Source organism: Artibeus jamaicensis, unplaced genomic scaffold (assembly GCF_021234435.1).
Source record: "Artibeus jamaicensis isolate MK-2021 breed Jamaican fruit bat unplaced genomic scaffold, CSHL_Jam_final contig_797, whole genome shotgun sequence".
Lineage (NCBI taxonomy): Eukaryota > Metazoa > Chordata > Mammalia > Chiroptera > Phyllostomidae > Artibeus > Artibeus jamaicensis.
In genome coordinates, this window is record NW_026521977.1 from 27,945,411 (window position 1) to 27,963,298 (window position 17,888).

Consider the following 17,888-nt stretch of genomic DNA (forward strand, 5'->3'; position numbering starts at 1 on the left):
TTTATCATGTTCTCTCCTTAATATATTTCATATAAACAATGGCCAATGTGCCAGGCATCCAGGATGGTACTGCCACCCTCTTCAACCCATCTGTCAAGAACAGCTCCGTAAACCCAGATGTAATTCCTAGCCTCAGATTCCCCAGATTCCCTTGACATTGGCATCACAGGTTTCATCAGGGCTTGTTCAGGCAGAAGAGTTCACGGAGCCTCTGACACTTCAAGTCACAGTTTCTGAGACAGGTAGTCACGGGGATCAATATTGTGACAGTCGGTGATGATATCAACGTGTTCACATGACAGCAAGACAGATCCCACAGAAAAATACAGAAGTTTATGGGTCCAATTCAAGAGAAAATCAGGTTCTTTTTCTTTTAAGTCAGCCACACCAAGTTCCATGGCCTTGGCTAGCACAGAAGAAAGACGGAGAGATGGAAGGACAACCCCATCCCTCCGGTCAAGCCGCCAGTTTCTCCTTGTCAAACTCTCACACAAATTTTAGAAAGCTTCTCTCGAAAGGCACTCCGGGCACAGGCCCCGTCCTCCTGGATGCTGGTGCTTCAAGTCTCTGCTCTTCTACACAGTCAGTCACTAGTCACTCCACTTCTTTGTGTTCTAGTTGACATTACCTTTTTTATGTTAATTATGAGAGGGCCACACCCACGCACACATCTTACATAGTACCGCCTTAAAATTTCATCTCCCCCCACCCCCCACTCCACAAATCACCCATACCATCTAAAAATACAACCTGCACCCTTCATACCAGAGGCTTACAGAGACTTATACAAACAATCCAGAAAGTCAAGGACAAATCCTACCTATCTTTATACCTACAATACAGTGAAACACTTTGCCATGTCTTCTGACTCACCAATTGCTCAAAGGTAACTGGGAAAACTAACATTTTTGTATGCAGAAAAACTAATGTGAAGAAATTCACATTTGTTGACCAAGTCAGAAATAATTCAAAGCAACAAAAACTTTCTATTGCCTGACTGAAATCCAATCACTGTATTTATAAGTAGCACCAACATTCATCAACGCTGAACACGCAGCAAGGAGACTTGATGAGTCTTCAGGACGCGGCAGGTAATTACCATCCTCTGAAGAACTGGGTATGTGTTTCTGGCATAGCAATGACAAAATTACCACCCAAAGTAAAAGGTATGTGCTAGTAAATTAAGTGAAGGTTCCACCATTTCATGAAGTAAAACACAGAGAAGAGCAATAAACTCAAAATAAGCTCCTTCTTAATGCAATAAGTGAGATTCAATGAGAGAATAGGCACCGAAGTTGCTAAAAGGAATGTTCCAATGGAGACACACAGGCTGGGTTCTGACAGACGGGGAGGAGGGATATTGGTGGCAGCATCTATAAAAATATACTGAACTAAAAATAGCTGTGCTTTATTCATTTTGTTAGGCACTAGGAGGTTTTCCCTAAACTCTCTAATATCCCATTTTGGGGTGAGTATTAACATATGGCTTTTAACCTTTTAAAACCTTTTTAAAGGAGACATGCCCTTTAAAAATGCCACCTGTATGAAAGAAGTGGTGTCTACAATCTCATCTCACACAGCGAACTGCGTATGTTGTCTACTGAAGAGGATTTGTTTAGTCTTGGTGAGCAGGAACATAATTATTTTATAGCTCTGCAAGGTGTCATCGAATCTGTACAGTACAGTATAAATGAATTAAGGAACAGCAGCAGTTGGAATTATCAGAGTTTATTTTCGATAAAGTTCAAAATTCTCTACATAGATGCTTAACAGATGGTGGAGAATGCATATGTCATGGTACTGATCAGACTTTTGCTTACTTTTTTAATTAAAAAATATTCTTTAGGGTTTACTACTCAACACACACGCATACACACACACACACACACACACACACACACAGATATTTATATCAATAGGTTTTACATCCCATCTCCACAAGAAAATAGACCTTTTATTCATATGAATGGGATTTCTACTCCATCTCCATGGGGTAAGATTAGCCCCTCTATTTGATGCCCTGATTGATATGCAGTTTACAGTCTTCTTGTCTGGTTCATTCATGCTCTGATAGGTAAACTCAACCCTGCCTTCCTCTACTCCGAACGCAGGACCATGAAGGAATGCCAGGACTGCTGTGGCCAAACTCCCACCTAAAGGTAGAGAACCTTCTGAGAAACTGGGGATTGCCTCTAGCTGGCACCAAACAAGAAAGGGCACAGCTGCTGCACTCAGGAGAGATGTGTAACAGCCAAGATGGAACATACTCAGATGCTAGAGCACAGCAGTAAAAACACACGGACTGAAAAAGAGCACTGCATGCCGGAACGGTGCTTGCAATACACACCTCTGCGATAAAAGGCCAAGGGAGCCAAAGGCAGAACCCGGGTGGCTTACATTTAAGTTCCCTACATCTCTTTGAGGAACTAACCTATACTGTCCTGCTTGCTTCAGAACAATTCTGAGGATCAAAGGAATTAATGGTGAAGAAAGCTTAGGAAACTGTTGAGGGCAATGTGAAAATAAGGGCTGATAACCAATGAATAATACAATTTGTCTAGCATGAATATTTAACTCAGAGCAACAGCTAATTAAATGTGACTTTTATTTCTAATGTCAATTGTATTTCAATCACCGGATTTTTAATATAGTTAGTTCCAACTACTTTTTAAAATGAGAATTGCTCAACATACAGGATTAAGAAAGAGAATGCTACCCTGTTGCCTTTTTATTTCAAAAATCAAATACATTGGGAATATTTCCCTGTGTGGAAATCTAAGTACAGCCCAGACTCCTTACACATCTATAGTGGTTCGGGGCTATATTTTGAATGTATGGGATAGGATAGATGTCCAATTTAAATGTCATCTGACCCAGCAAAGACCCTAGAAATAGTAATGAGGACAGCAGAAAAAACATAAGAACCATTTATAATCTGCATAATTTAGCTACTTGCTAATATAAACAGTGCCTGAATCATTGTGTTTATAGCACACAATGAGATAGGACATGGAGGCCATTAATTTTTTAAATATTTTATTTATTTATTTTTAGAGAGAGGGGAAGGGAAGGCGAAAGAGTAGGAGAGAAACATCAGTGTGTGGTTGCCTCTCACATGTCCCCCACTGGGGACCCAGCCCACAACCCAGGCATGTGCCCTGACTGGGGATTGAACCAGCCACCCCTGCTTCACAACCCTGTGCTCAATCCACTGAGCTACACCAGCTACGGCGAGGCCATTAATTTGTAAATGCAGCTGCACTTCCGCAAAATGCATGCCCCTCTGTAACCACCTGTTAAGAGACCTGCATCCCCACCAGCTCGTCATTCATGGCGCCAGGGCTCTGCCCCACAAGCTGAAAGGCGGCACTGCCCTGTTAACATCAGTTGTCCCACACTCTGCAGAAACTCTCACTGCGCTGCCCTGAAGTTGCCGTGGTTTTCCTCACAAAAGAGCTGTGATGGGCAAATGGCTGCATAGGAAAACACAATTTAAGCACAATGATGGTCCTAAAGTCGGGGTGCAGGGAGGAAAACCCCTAGCACTTATGAACACTGCTCAGATAAAGCAGACTGCTTTGCCTCCTCTAGCCCTGGGTACAATGTGAGATAATGTAGGAAACTCTCTTTTCACAGAAACACAGGACAGAATCAGATGCTGAAAGAGGCAAATATAATAGATTATTTAACCAAGCTCTACACTGAATACATATACTAAGACATGGATCGACCATTTCCAAAGGTGAGAATACCTTTTAACAATCCTCAATTCTGCAGTTTTTCTTAAAAGAAAGAAAAAAGACACCCAATGGTATTAGGGCAATGTACTCTATTATCAGGCAGATACATCAGGTAGGAAATAGTCTACGGTGAAATGCAGTATTTTCCTCATATTTAACCAAAAGTAAGTTTTATAAATCACTGACACTGATATTTTGAATTAGGAAGTATTTTAACAAAATCCTGAAAAACATAATTTTTATCATCTACTATAAACACACAGACTTTGAAAAATTCCAAACTACTGAATGAGTAACTCGTAATTTCGCAAAGAATTCAGTATTTCAGTAGTTGAATTTATCATGGAAGCATTTGCCACAAACACTTGAAGAGAAAAATGAAGTGCTACAAATTTACTTTCTGACAGGACCCCACATAAAACCACAGAGAGAGCAGTTCTATCAGCTACGTGGGCTGCCAGGAAGAGGGACGGGAACTCAAAGGAGTGGGTCTTCCGAGACACGTGACGAAGGCGACCGCGCTGCTCTGCGTTTGGTCTGGGATCTGCCTCAGAGACAGCAGCAACCCGAACTCATCTTTCATCATTTCAGAGCAATTTCAGACCTACTTTGTTTTAAATCGTCAGTACTAGAAATTTTATTAAAGAGATAGAATGAGCAAAGTAGAAGCATGAATAATTTCTTAATGAATAAAAAGACATTTAGTTAAAAATTTTACTATTTTATTAAATCTCAAGTGTGAAAAAATTCCTACTATGAAAATCACTAAATAAAACGGACACATCACCGTATGTTCAAGTTTTTCCACACATGCATGTGCGTGTACACACACCATGTCCTCCACGTTTCAGGAATGATGGAATGGCCACAGTAAGAGAGGATTTGTTGTTTTTATCTTCTTTTAGTTTACTTTTTAGTAGTGAAGGTGCAGCTCACTTTTTTACTCTACTATTTCTCCGGTTTCCTCACGCAATAACATCACTGAGGTGCCGAATCTTAAGAGGAGACTGAACTAAAGATTGGTCCCTTGATTATTAAAAAAAAAAAACAAAAAACCAGAGCACTTTATTTTTTAGAGCAGCTTTAAGTTCACAGTAAAACTGAGTAGAAAGTACGGAGGATTCCCACATGCCCTCCGGCCCCTCACTCACAGCTCCCTCAGTGTCCACATTCCCACCAGAGCGGTCCATTTGTTAGACTGATGAACTTACACTGACACGTCCCTCAAAACCCGTAGTTTATACTAGGGTTCACTCTGCATGTTATACATGGGTTTTGACAAATGTCTAATGACATATATCCACCACTGTAGTGTTGTACGAAATCCTTTCACTACCCTAAAAATTCTTTGTGCTCTGCCTATTCATCCCTCTCTTCCCCCAACCCCTGGCAACCACTTATCATTTTACTGTGTCCATAATTCTGCCTTTTCCACAACATCATTTAGAATCATACAGTAGGTAGCCTTTTCTGGCAGCCTTCTTTCACTTAGCAATACGCATTTAAAGTTGCTCCATGTCTTTTCATGCCCCGATGGCTTGTTTCTTTTTGGTGCTGAATAATATTCTGCTGTCTAAATGCACCACAGTGGTTCTCTTGACTTTCAGACACAGTCTACTGTGGCAGCTGCCGAGTTCTATAATGGCTACAACAGAAACAACAGCAATAATATCAGATAGGTGTGACCTGCCACCTGGGACACTGAGGCTCTGAGCATCTAAGTGACTTGACCCAAGGTCTCAAGTTAGGATGGAGTCAGACTTAACAGTTCTACTTTCTGATACCTAATTCCCTAGCCCCCCACCGTGTATATACCACACAATACAGCAAAGCACAAAGGACTCGGGGGAAAACAAAGAGAGGCAGTACTAGGCAGCAGAAATAATACAGAGGGTTATGGGTTTTGGTCTCATCTATATTATTAAACTAGGTTTGCAACCTCGAGTAAGTTATTTATCTTAGTCTCAGCTCCTTTTTAAAAAGACTTTATTTATTATTTTTAAAAAGTAGAGGGAGGGAGAAAGAGAGGGAGAGAACATCAGTGTGTGGATGCCTGTTACTCGGCCACCTGGCCTGCAACCAGGCATGTGCTCGTGACTGGGAATCGAACCAGGGATCTTTTGGTTCACAGGCTGGCACTCAATCCACTGAGCCACACCAGCCAGGGCGGTCTCAGCTTCTTCACTCAGTCTCCAACATTTTCCGCTTAAAATTCTATGAATCTCTGAATGTCAAGAAAACAAGCTCTCGATCTGTACCTTCTACCTCTATAAATAAGCACTGTATACAGAAGACTAATGCTCACAATGATGATCCTAACACACTACAGAGAAGCTAAATCATGAAAGAATGGTTTCATTCAGGGATGGAAAATTCACAGGAACAGGGTCAGGCAGGTAATGTGTGTGAAGCTGGCCAGCTATGACACACTAAGGAGTGATGGGGACTAAGGTCCACTGGAGAGGGAGTGCCCTGTCAAAAGGCACTAATGTGAAAATTGCTTTTAATGTTTTGAGTCAAATAAAATATCTTTGCTAGTTAGATTAAGCCCATGGGCTACCAGTTTTCAATTCCTAGACAGTAATTACATTTGCTAAACTGTAGTTACTAGGAGAGGAATCAACCATTCCTTAGAAAAACTTTCAACAATAGGAGGTGAGTCAAAAGGATTTCAGATGACCAGAAAATTAAAATGGCTTTCTGGTTATCAAAATGTTACTGCCGTAAATACTGGAGTGTGACTTTTAGTGGAAAGAGGCACAAATATAACAAATAAGTATTCAGTGGGTACTGAGGAGAATATGGTAAGATGAAACATCTGAAGATAAAAAAGAGGCAGACAACTGTACATAAAATAGGAGGCAAGAATGAAAATTCTAGTAAAGTAATAGCATGTTCTATAACTGTGCCAACTTTATCAAAACAGTGTAAAATTACTTACAGATCACTTAAACCCCTCCCCATCATGTAACACTGACATAAGAATGAACTGGAATCAGTTTCTCATCAGTGACTGCAGCTGTCTTCAGGGCTGAAGAAAGCAGCTGTGTAACAGCCACCTTGTAGCAGTCAGAAAGATGAGAACTACCTTGTTGACGCTGCCCAGGAAATTCTAGTACGCAAAAATGTAATAATCGGATCTGGAATCCACCCAGAACACTAGAAACATCTCCTGCACTTAACTGGTTCTCGTTTCTGAATACTGAGATTTTTCAAAATCATTTACATGATTAAGAAGAAAGGAATTCATGTTATAAATACATGCATTATTTAATAACTTTTCAAGAATCCTATTTTCTCGGTGAACCCTAAATGAACCCTAAATGGAATCCTAAAAGGAAACAAACATTTTCCTAACCGTGTGACTTTTTTTTAGCTTCAAGTAATTATATGTTTATACAACTCTTTTGTGTGTGTGTATGTGTGTGTTACCCCATCACTCCCTTTTCTTTTTAATATTTTATTTATTTATTTTGAGAGAGAGAGGAGGGAAGGAGAGTGGGAGAGAAACTTCAGTGTGTGGTTGCCTCTCATGTGTCCCCCCCACTGGGGACCTGGCCTGCAACCCAGGCGTGTGCCCTGACTGGGAATCTAACCAGAGACCCTTTGCTCCACAGGCCCATGCTCAATCCACTGAGCTACACCAGCCAGGGCTATACAACTCTTATTATAAATTTTCACACCCTCTTATCAAATAAGATTTTCACAACTGTGTGGGTGGATTAAGGCCACTTTCATGTCATTGATTCAGGCAGGGAAATGAAGGCATGTGGTAACTGCTGACCAGTCAAAAGTTGCACAGTTACCTAACAGTAAAATGGGCATTAGAATATGGAATCCCTATACTCTAGAGGACTAGTTTGAATGAAGCTCTGTTCAGTGAACAAAGGGCTGGTGCTCACTTGTCTGAGCCAACTCTTCTGGGGCTGACAGGAGGTTGGGTGATATCCAAGTGGACAGTCTGAATATAGTGTATACAGGGGTGGGGAGCTGGGCAAGGGGGGAGAGATGTCCTTTGCTGGACGTCAGCCTCTAGATACAATAAACATTTAGGAATTAAAGATAGGCTGTTGAGAGCCAAGGAAGAAAAGTAACTTGTCCAACAAAGTGAAGGGGCCAAGCAGGAGAAGAGCCAGAGGATGCAATCAGGACAGGAGACAGGGCACCTCCAGAAATGAGGCACAGACAGGCCAGAGATGGGTCTGGAGCAATACACCCATCATGTCCATTCGGAGACGAGGCCCCTATAAACCGTTCTGAGCACTTTATAGCGGCGCTGGGGATGTTCTTAAAGGGACTGTGCAGTGCTGGGTAACTTGCTCCAAAACACCAGAGACCGTGTTTCTGCCATCAAAGACACTCTCTCTGGCAGCTGAGTAGGGATACACTCTGGAGCCAATCCAAAGAATGATAACTTCCTCCTCTATGAAGTACGATGGACATTTTTAAGATTCTGTGTCTCGCCTTCCAGCCTCGAGCCAAAAACTTCAATTCTGGAACGACTTCAATTTAATAAATGGAATAAACGCTGGCGACATCTAAACTGGTAAAGTGTTGGGTTCCAGTGGGCTTTTAAAGGGGGGAAAGCACAGCAAACTTTACTTATCAGCCACTAATAAAAAGCTAGGTTTAAATTTTTTATTCACTAACAGACCTACCTTACTGCTACAAGAACTATACAGCTATTTTGCTTGTAAAATGGAGCACTGATGATCAAAACCCAAACGCAAAGGGGCCGAGAAAATAACATTATAAACCACACAGAAAGGTTTTAAAATCAGCCTCTCTGCCTTCAGAACCGCTGCTAAGAAGTCCTGGGGGCCCCTCCCCCACACATCACACAAGACCGGGGCTCAGGCACTAAGACTGCTGTGCCAGTGACACAGCTATCACTTCTGCTTAGTCTCCACAGGCCTAATGTATGTGATGCTGAATTTACTTATCTCGGTAGGCAGCACAGCCTCGCCGAGAGTGGCTATGTTTTAAACTCGGTGAGAACAAGATGTCAGGGGTTTTGTGGGTGGTGCGTCACTCTGCAAACACCTTATTTCAACTGCATGCTGAGCTGGCAAAAGCACTAAATCAACCCAGCTCTGCAATCCAGCTCCGCTACCCTTTGAATGTTCCAGGGGCAGGACAACTGCTAATTCGCTGGCAACGTGACACACCACTAACACAGACCGGTCTAGTTACCACACCCTTTGAAGGTCTCCTTGATCCTTCTCTGTCCTTGTTCCTTCCAGCTGCATTTATCTTACTAAATATTTCCTGTGACATTTTCAACCAAAGGACATAAGGATTCAACTCTGTCTTGAGACCATTAGAAATGTAATCTCTATGCTACATGTAGATCCCGAGAGAAGGACCTCTTAGTACCTAAGCATCCTACAGCTCACTCTGCTTAGATGCGGATAATGAAATGAGATGATTACTTCCATCCCTGTTAAAAAAAAAACAAAAACAAAACTCCAGCTGATTGAAGGAGGGTTGTGAGGGCAAGTGTGATGGACCTGCTTGGAGAAAGCAAGGGTATCTGTCAGCTGATGGATGCAGTGGCGTGGACGTACTCGTGTGCAGGCTATCAGCCTTGCCCCTAATCAGAGGGGAGAAGGCATCTTTAGGAAAAGAAAATGGAACAAACTCAGTGGAAAAGAAGTGACATGAAGTACAATGTTTAACAAGGAGCTTTCCTTGGTGGTTGAAGGTGCTCCTTCCCTAGCCAAGACTCCCTGAAACAGGAAGGAATCATTCCTACACAGGAGCGCACACCTATACTGCACAGGGTGTTTGTTTGTGTGACAGCTATACTGTCATAATTTTAGATGGTTAAACCTCTGCTCCTGGGTTTATAAAAGATCAAAACACTTGTCACTCTTGGTGCAGGTAGAGTGAAATAGAGTTGGCTGAGCAGTTCATTTTTCTTTATAATTACACTCCATTAACCTTCCACAGCAGAGCTCCCCTGTGCCTTCATACCAGCAGCACCAACTGGCTACATTTGATAAGGCTCTCCTGAGTCCACAACACCGGCACACGCAACAAAAAGAACACTTTGATACTGCAGACTTAAGCAGAAGCTGAACACAGCCCCACCACGCCTCTACCCACTGGCACACATATTCAGCTCATTTATATATGTGCAGGTGAAAACAAATCAAACACATGAAGCTGGAAACCAGCACACAGATGATGGGAGCTTGTTTGAACCAAAAGTGACTCGAGAATCTTCTGATAATCTTTACAATAGTAAAACCAAATTTATTATTATTTTTCTAACCTTTGATAACATAGCACCTTATAAGAAATGCATTCAATTTACTAAAGCTCACAGGGCAATACCATTACAGGGTGATCTATATTACAATTAGGTCATCTCAGTGTCTACAGGCTGCACGTTCTGAAGGTAGTTTACTTGCTACAGTATTTCTCTTTATGGAGAAATTTTTAACTCATTTTTCTGAAAACTGGTTAAGAACTAGCACTAAGTCTATCTCTATCCTTCTTGACAGTGGCCATGTAAGTAATTTCTCTTTTCGGGAGAGACAGAGAAGACAGAGAGCCCTATGCTGTTAACACCGCATTCTCCTGGAGTTTTTAATGCAGCGCCCACAATGCTACTTTCTGTGTGCACGAAGGCAGAGTAGCGCTGTCTCCGCCCAGAGCAAAGGCTAGGTGTTACATGCTTGAGCAGATAAAACGAAAGCCAATTTGGGAAGTAGGTGCTGGCACAATTAATCTTGAGTAAGATTATTTGGGAAACAAAAGGTAGCTATATTTATACCTCTGCCCTAACCAATGGCATTCACAGCCCTTGCAGCACCTTGGACTGAGGTTTCCATGGTATTTGTGTTTCTGGGCACATCCCCAATCACAGCAACCTAAGGAAGGTCAACAGGTATCCTGACAATGCCCCTCACCACTAACTCGCTTTCTTTGGCAAACGTATGCACTGCGGATGTTTGTCTATGGTAAGTGTGATCTGACAATCAGAAAATTAAAGTACAGGAACTCAAGTGGTACAGCATTTCCTTCATCAAATGTTGTATTTAAAACACTTTTCTAGAAGGAAACCACAGCAAGTCTTGTTTTTGAGAATTAATGAGATGCTCAGTACTTCTAAAAGCATTTGGCAGAGAAATGATTGTTTACATTTACATTTTGAAGATGGGTGATTAAATCAGGGAATTCTACTAAACTCTTCCTTTTTTCCTATGCTTTATGTATGAAACAGAAGGATTTTTCCATTAATATTTTTCTTTTCCTTAACACTGTAACAAATTTCAGTTATTGTATGTCTTTATGACATCACCATGGTGTCCTTTTAAAAAATGTTTTTCTTAATGCAAATATCAGATTTGTGCTTGCAACCAAATAATTCATAATTCTTTAAAACTCAGTATCGAAGACACAATTTATTATTTTCTTGCTGCACGTTACCTGCTGAAGCATCCAGCAGCATGATGTTGAATGATCAAGTGCCAAAAGATAAAGCCAGCCGTGCCTACAGGAAGCACCTCCCAAAGATGTTGGTTTTTCAACGTCCAGATCCAGTGACAGTCAGATTTCTCTTCTGCCTAATAATGCATATTTTTCATTTCCCAATGAATAGAATTTCTTTCACTAAGCCCTTGTGTTCCAGTGTGAAAGTGGCATTAAAATTCTAGTCTCTCTAACCGTGTAAAGAATCAGGCTGGAGCCCCTGTACCTGCTCAGGATCTGTTGCTCTGGCTCACTGCTGGGCCATCCGTTCACGTGTGCCGCTTGTCTCACGGTGCAGATCACCCTGGGGCTGAGCAGGCCTGCCCCATGCTGCAAACTCACTCTGCAGTTTCAGCCCCCCTCACCAGCAATAGGTCCTCTTACTGGAACCTAAACCTACCACTCCAATCAACTCGAGTCAGCCCTTATTCTACTGCTCTTGTGCCAAAAAAAGACATATCACAGGTCCACGCACAAACAGATCCTCTCTGAACACTGGGCTCGTGAGGAAGACAGCAGCACAGTTTTGCTCGTATCAAAACATTTTAGCACTATCAGCAGTCATCAGCTGGTTACCCAGGCCTCTACATGGTAGAGAGAGGCTACAAAGACCACTGAATACTAGAGAACAAGAGCATAAACTGCAAATACAAACCAGTCTGTCTTCTTTGTTTTAAAGATTGGCAACTTATTCATAGATGGGTTGCCATCTATGTGATCAGCACATAAATTTAAAGCAGCATTAGAAAAGATTCTCAAAACATCCTTTGAAATCACCTGCAACTATAAATTTGCTTGCTGTTTGGTATGTATTTTACTAATCATTCATCTTAGATTTGAAAGGATTTTAGGGCCATCAATAGGGTGGTGGGCAGTATGGTTTGAAGACAGTATTTACTGAATATCCTTAGAGAACATATAGTGTTGCATTAGATGTTATAGTGTAATATTAAAAAGTTCAATTCTTTTAAGTAGTTCATATAGCTATTTCAGGAGATAGAATACACACATGCAGAGGAGTTACAGTATTTCTTATAGAGCATTAACAAGCAAAACTATTGGAAGATTAAATATGTACACAGAGCAGACAGCAGTAAATACGAAGAGCACAGTCACAAAGAAAAAACAAGACCAAACCTGGAAGAGTGTACATTTTGCTAAATCAAAGAAAAAAATTGAGACAAAACAAATGTGGGCTATCAGTAATAATGAAAAATTATGACTTTGGAGAAACAGAGTGAGGCAAGTTTACACGCTAGTGGTTGATAACAGGTCCCTTAACAGACAAACGACTAGGTGCCCAATGAAAGGCATGTATGTACTTCCATTGTGCTCTATTCTTTACACTTAAGAAGACTGTTCTTTGGGAATATATTAACAGGATATAGAATTATCTACCTTGTTTCTAACAAATGCACATTTATTTTTAGAAAGTAAATTTTAAAATGTACCTACAGAGGACGAAATAATGTATTATTTAGAAGGAGGCAAATAGTTACTAGATTGGTGGTTAGAAGAACTGTGTTGATAATGTGCAGAAATACACCCAGAACCATGTTGAACCACACAAACATTCTACTGCTTTTTAGCAACAAATAACTGGTGATGACAAAGCACAAGGAAGAGAGGGACTGATACCTACGTGCGACTCTATCTTAGTGGGTGAGAAATGCATCACGTCTCATTTTGTTCAAGGCCCCACTGTCTCCAATGTGCACACACGTCTCAACTCTTCTAATGAGGATGAGTCACAGCAGTGGTGACCAGAAATGCTTGTCGTATTTCTCCATGCTACGGCAAAGCCACAACCTCCAGCAAGGCGGGCAGTAATATGACATTTACTAAACAGGCAACGCCTCTAGTCTTTTTTTTTTTAAGATTTTACTTATTTATTTTTACAGAGCAGGGAGGGAGAAAGAGAGGGAGAGAAATACTGATGTAAGAAACACAACTCAAACCAGTGACACCCAGCCAACTGAGCCACACCAGTCAGGCTCTAGTCTTTTTTTTTTTTTTTTAATGTATTTTTTTATTATTTTTTTTAAATTGATTATGCTGTTACAGTTGTTCTATTCCCCCCTTCATTCCCCTCCACCCTGCCCCCCCAACCCCACCATTACCCCCCTTTAGTTTATGTCCATGTGTCTCAAGTCCTTTAGGTTCTATATTTCCCATGCTATTCTTGCCCCCCCCATCTATTTTCTATCTACTGTCTATGCTACTTATTTTCTGTACCTTCTCCCCCCATCTCCTCCTCCCACTCCCCTGTTGCTAACCCTCCTTGAGATCTTCATTTCTATATTTCCACTCCTGATCTAGCTGTTCTTTTAGTTTGCTTTCATTTTAGGTGTGGTTGTTAATAACTGTGAGCTTGTTGTTCTTTCACTGTTCATGTTTCTTTAACTTCTTTTTCTTAGATAAGTCCCTTTAACATTTCATATAATAAGGGCTTGGTGATGATGAACTTCTTGAATTTGGTCTTATCTGAGAAGCACCTTATCTGTCCTTCCATTCTAAATGAAAGTTTTGCTGGATAGAGCAATCTTGGTTGTAGGTCTTTAGATTTCATGACTTGGAATATTTCTTTCCAGCCCCTTCTTGCCTGTAAGGTCTCTTTTGAGAAATCTGCTGACAGTCTGATGGGGACTCCTTTGTAGGTGATTGTCCCCTTAGCTCTTGCTGCTTCTGGGATTCTCTCCTTCATTTTAATTTTGGCTAATGTAATTATGATATGCCTTGGTGTGTTTCTTCTTGAGTCCAGCTTTTTTGGTACTCTCTCGGCTTCTTGGATTTCTTGGAAGTCTATTTCCTTTGCCAGATTGGGGAAAGTTTCTTTTATTATTTGTTCAAATAATTTTTCCACTGGTGGTTGTGTCTTTCCCCCTTCTGGTACCCCTATAATTCAGATATTGGAGCGTTTAAAGATGTCCTGGAGGTTCCTAAGACTCTCCTCATTTCTTTGAATTCTTGCTCCTTGACTCTTTTCTGTTTGGCCATTATTTGCTTTCTTCTGGTCCACTCCATTGATTTGAGTCCCAGTTTCCTTTTCATCTCTATGGGTTTCCTGTGGAATTCCATTCATTTCCCTTAATTTAGCCTTCATATGTTTCTCTAATTTGTGGCTATAATCCACCAGATCTGTGAGGAAGCTGATGACCAGTGTTTTAAACTGTGCGTCTGAGAGTTTTGCTATTTCTTCGTCGCTTAGATTTATCTCTGGGGCTTTGAGGTCTTCCTGCGACATTTTTGGTCTGTTCTGGCCCTTTAAATGTGAGAAGCGGCGCCTTGGACTCCCAGGTCGCTGGGTTGTGACGCTGTATGTGGGGGCGTGGTCAGAGCGGGGAAATGGCGGCGCCCTCTATCGCCACGCCGCCCTCTATTGCCGCCGCGGCCGGTCCAACCGCCCACTCCCTCGCTCGCGCGCAATCAAGCAACCGCAGTCAACACGCTGCACCGCCTCCCCACTGTCTCCTCCGCAGCTCACCCGGTGGGTCGCTCGGTCGCTCACCAGGTCCAATCCTGCGTCTGGAACCCGCGTGTCCGGATTCGCGCGTCTGGATTCCGCGCCTGGTCCTACCGAGCCCTCCTTTGCAACTCCTCACCAGACGCCGGTTTCGCCCCTTACCGGTCGGGCTGAAGAATTTGTTGTTAGCGGACTTCCGAAAAGTTCAGTTTTCCGTGTTCTGGTTGTGTTTTCTGATGCTAATATTTAGTTGTCCCTAAACTTGGTTGTGTGAGAAGGCACGGCACATCCACCTATACCTCCATCTTGGCGGAAGTCCTCTAGTCTTTTTTAAACAGACTTTGAGAAATGGAAATAATGACTGAGGGAAGATTTTAATTTTTAAATTGACGAAGAACTGAGGGTAGAATGTTAACCCTCTCACCTGCTTGATACTTGCAAAAAAACAGAAACAACAAACACCACCAATCAAATTATAAGAGAAGGCAGCAAACTTCAATAAAGGAAACCCGTTTAGCATGAAGAAACTGCTACATCACTTCTTACACTACGCTATGAAAACAAACCATTCACTTCTACACTGTACGTCACTGTAAGGAATATAGTGTTATTTGGAAACTGTTGTATATTCTCTCATAGCTAAACCCTACCTCTTACTTATACTCTCCTGGGAGATGCAGTGTCTCTTTCATCAGGATACGATAATATTCATAGCACTTCTGAAGTCACTGCTGAAACTGCTGAGATGTGGGATTAACAAAACTACATAATTACCAGTAACTAGCTAATGGTCACATTATAGATGCTGTTTAAAGACTTTAATGTTTTCCTTTGGAGAAATAATAAACTTAAAACTGGCCCTGGCTAGTGTGGCTCAGTGGAATGAGCTCTGGCCTGAGAACCAAAGTGTTGAACAGGTTCGATCCCCAGATCAGGGCACATGCCTGGGTTATGGGCCAGGTCTCCAGTAGGAGGGGCAACCACACATTGATGTTTCCCTTCTCTTTCTCCCTCCCTTCCCCCTCTGTCTAAAAATAAGTAAAATCTTAAATTAAAAAAAAAACTGATCAAGAATTCATGGAGTGCAATTGTTTTGTGATTTTAATCCAACCCTTCTGAAACATTCCTACTAGGATATACACATATACGTCAGTTTTTCATTATTTGTTTTAGTCAGAGATCACGATTAGTGCCAATTTTCTAAATTCAACACCTATGTTTAAATAAGAATTTCAAACTCTAAATTTTGAGTAATACTACTTCATAGTTCAACAAATCTTAACCATCAAACCCAGACACTTTGTAACAGAACTGAAAGAATACACTGGGACTTATCCACACAGCTGGTTCAGGGAAAACATCACCGAAGTCACGTACTGCTCTGGTAGAGAAGCAGAAGGGTATGTGGGAGTTGAAAAAGCACCAAGTCAAGGATTCTATGACTGCAAGGTAATAGAAATGGGGCTCTAAGATGTTTTAGAATCAAGTCCAATGACGGGCCACAAAAATTTCTATTCTAATAAATTACTGTAATGTATTATACTTAGCCAATGGGCCTATGGGTTCTAATGAGATAAAACCACATTCACCTGACCCGAGAAGTAAACAAGGAGACTAACACTGAAAGCCACAGTCGCAGTGACTCTGGTGTTTCTGCCACACGTCCTTCAGTTTCAACAGACCGGCTGATGACACGGGAGAAAACAAAACATTGTTCGCTAACGCTGCATTTTTATACAAGAAAAGGAAAGAAAGTGAATTAAATGCATTCTTTTTTTTCTCCCTGATGCATACACTTTAAAAATTCCATTAGTATCTTGCCAGTTTTTGAAGAGAAGAACTGTGTGCACCAGAGTTAACTGGTACATAGGCCATGGGAGAATAAAACCAATAAGAAACCTTTCTGTTCTGCACTTCACAGGGCTGTCACTCGTACTAGAAAAACGTCACTTTGAAGCCCTGTTTGCATTCCATTTTTAACTAGAGGGAAGAGGATGGAGGTCTTTGGTTTCTATGGCAACCCAGATGGGCCATAATACAAGATACTTACAAATGTTCAATTGCAGGGATGCCAAATCAAATTAAGGCAGAGTTAGCACCACTTTATAAAAACTAGATGGGGGAGAAAACAAAATACTTATGGCAAATGATGCCATTTCTAGAAGTGATTCTGAAAGATTTCATGAAGAAATCTAAGGAAAAGAGTGACTACTTTTAGTGAAAACAAATAAAACAGTAAAACTAATATGTAAAAATAAAGCCCCTATTTACATGAGTAAATGTTTTCATTAAATTTGACTACCAGAAAATTACTTCCTCAATGTTTTTAAAAAACCTCTCAAATAACATGAATTTCATTAGTGATTTACATCATTACAATCTGGCACACAGGCTGGATTTTATTGGTGAGTGGAGCTCCTTTGGGCAACTTTTTCCTTTGCTCCACCCTCAAGATCTGTTTCCATATTTGGCTTTCACAACTAGAGCACTTAGTCCCCGAAACCACTGCGGAATGGCTAATGTTTCAGAAAGGAACTAATCTGTAACTTGTACTTACCACGACTTGTGATATTTATTAACTTTTCATCAGAATGCAAGTGTAATTAATCTCCATATCTCTTTCCATTTATACATTATGATTCATTTGAGAACAGTCCTCAGCAAACACTTCCAGTTTTCAAAATCACTGTTCTGAAAAAGGTGTTCACATGTAGTCTTCTCCTTCATTTGAAGGGAAAATAAAATGCTTTATACTCAAACCTAACAAGGGAATTGATTAAGATCATGGATCTTGCCACTGGGGAGAGTGGGTATCACATACCCCTTTAAGATAGTAATGAAGAACTATGGACCTTACCCACCCCCTCAAATGCCATAAGTATATGAACATACAAATATTCTGTACGTGTTTCAGGATGTTTGGACACAGCTCACCCCTGCCCCCAGCCAGAAACCTTCCACTGAGCATCTAGTTCACCTGTTTCTTCAGGGGTTTTCTTCCCAAAAGCCAAAGTTCCACTAACAAAGTTCCATTAACAAAAGCCAAAACCAGGACTTCTGGCCAAGATGGAGGCGTAGGTGGAGATACTGAACCTCCTGGCACAACCAAGTTTAAGGACAACAAAGATATAGAAACAAAAACGCAACCAAAACAGAAAAATGAACTATATGAAGTCCGACAACAATGAACCATTCATTCCGACTGG

At 41.2% G+C, this 17,888-nt stretch overlaps 1 protein-coding gene across 18 annotated transcripts in view; it reads right to left on the minus strand.

Moving 5' to 3' along the window:
- PHF21A (PHD finger protein 21A) overlaps window positions 1-17,888 on the minus strand; it is a 172,737-nt gene that overhangs the window by 41,555 nt on the left and 113,294 nt on the right. The window contains exon 1 of one of the 18 annotated variants that reach the window (XM_037166091.2): window positions 11,446-11,727. The exons of the other annotated variants lie outside the window; for them this stretch is intronic. The gene's annotated coding sequence lies outside the window, so the exon portion shown is untranslated. Of the gene's footprint in view, window positions 1-11,445; window positions 11,728-17,888 lie in introns of those variants that run through there. 18 annotated transcript variants of the gene reach the window in all.